Source organism: Berghia stephanieae, chromosome 4 (genome assembly GCF_034508935.2).
Source record: "Berghia stephanieae isolate SIO BIC M18660-M18661 chromosome 4, UCSD_Bste_1.3, whole genome shotgun sequence".
In the NCBI taxonomy this organism is placed as follows: Eukaryota; Metazoa; Mollusca; class Gastropoda; order Nudibranchia; family Aeolidiidae; genus Berghia; species Berghia stephanieae.
The window spans coordinates 45,008,174-45,009,551 of record NC_088363.1 but is presented as its reverse complement, the minus strand read 5'-3'; the positions used below and the strand labels follow the sequence as shown (position 1 = coordinate 45,009,551).

Here is a 1,378-nt window from a genome sequence, read left to right as displayed (position 1 = left end):
GAATCACTCACAAACGCGGATGGCAAAATACAATAACAAAGGCCTGAGTGTCGTCATCTTCGTTCTACCTATAGTGTGGCCTTTGTTGCCTATCAAAGTGATAAAAAACTGATATGCATTAGTATGATATAACTTACTGGGGATCAATTATAAAATAAAAATAAATTACTCATCATATTCAAACTTAAGGTGATATAATACCTTATCAACACAATTCTTAAAAACGTTGACATTTCTCACAGTTTTTGAACTGACGCCCAGAGTTCCAAATATCTACGGTTCTGACAATTAAAGAGCGGGCACGTGCTGAGGTTGAAAACCGGTCTTTGAAGATTTTGAAGACCCCACCTCTTGTTGACGTCATATTTGAAGAACTTTTTTGAATCCAAGTTGCCAACATTGTGTACGATTTTGTGTATTTGAATCAGATCAATCTAAGTCTGTTACTGTACTTTAATTGGATTGTTTTGTTTTGGTACGTTACATCTGGCTGGGAGATGTTGTGAATATTTTACCTAATCGCAATGCACCAATATAATGTATGCAGGTCTGATTAAACTATTTTTAAAAAAATAGAAAATTAAATATTTCGCTTTGGTTTGAGAGCATTTTCATTGCTACAATGAGCCCATAGCAATTTGGGTTATCAGAACTGTAAAAAAAAAAATGTAATTAAATAGAAATCAACTCAGGTCATTTTGACATTAAATTCAATCTCAACGTCTTGTCCACCCGGACTTCATACCATATCGACTCGAGTGGCCACATCCTTGGCACTTTAGTATTTCAAATAAAAGAGGGGTAGTAATAGAAGGGGAGGAGGGGGGGGGTTGCACAATATTTTTTTTCAATCGTGTTTAAATTATGAGTAATGAATCTCATGATCTGTTGGTTGTTTGTTTAGGGTGATAAGCAAGTACTTGATATGGCTATGGGTCCTCAATTCACGGTTATCGGTTGAGTTCAGGAGGAAACTTTATTAAAAATTTAAGAGTCATAAATAAAACCATTGAAATGCTAATAGTTTTATTAACATATATGATAACTAACTCAATTTTAAAAAGAGAATGCACTGTATAGATAGTACGCGCTTGGCTAAGAAGCTCACAACATTGTCATCCGGAATTATAACGGACCAACACACAAAACTATGTGTAACCTTGAAGGTTTATAGTCTGGATAATACAGTTTAGTGAAAACAACTCATAAACGCAGATGACAAAAACATGAATAAAGACCCGAGTGACGTCATTTGACTACTAAGTTTCAACAAAATATAACTTACGCAACTTTCAAAGGAGTGAAAATAAAATCACTCAATGTTGATTGAATTCCCCGGGACTCTTACTATAAAATAAAATGATAATAATACAAATAC

The 1,378-nt window shown here is 34.1% G+C and overlaps 1 protein-coding gene across 1 annotated transcript in view; it reads left to right on the top strand.

Annotated features, from left to right (window-relative positions):
- The first annotated feature begins 1,125 nt into the window (after window positions 1-1,125).
- LOC144970652 (pantetheinase-like) overlaps window positions 1,126-1,378 on the top strand; it is an 8,132-nt gene continuing 7,879 nt past the window's right edge. The window contains exon 1 of the mRNA XM_078910493.1: window positions 1,126-1,378. This exon is cut by the window's right edge and continues 414 nt beyond it. The gene's annotated coding sequence lies outside the window, so the exon portion shown is untranslated.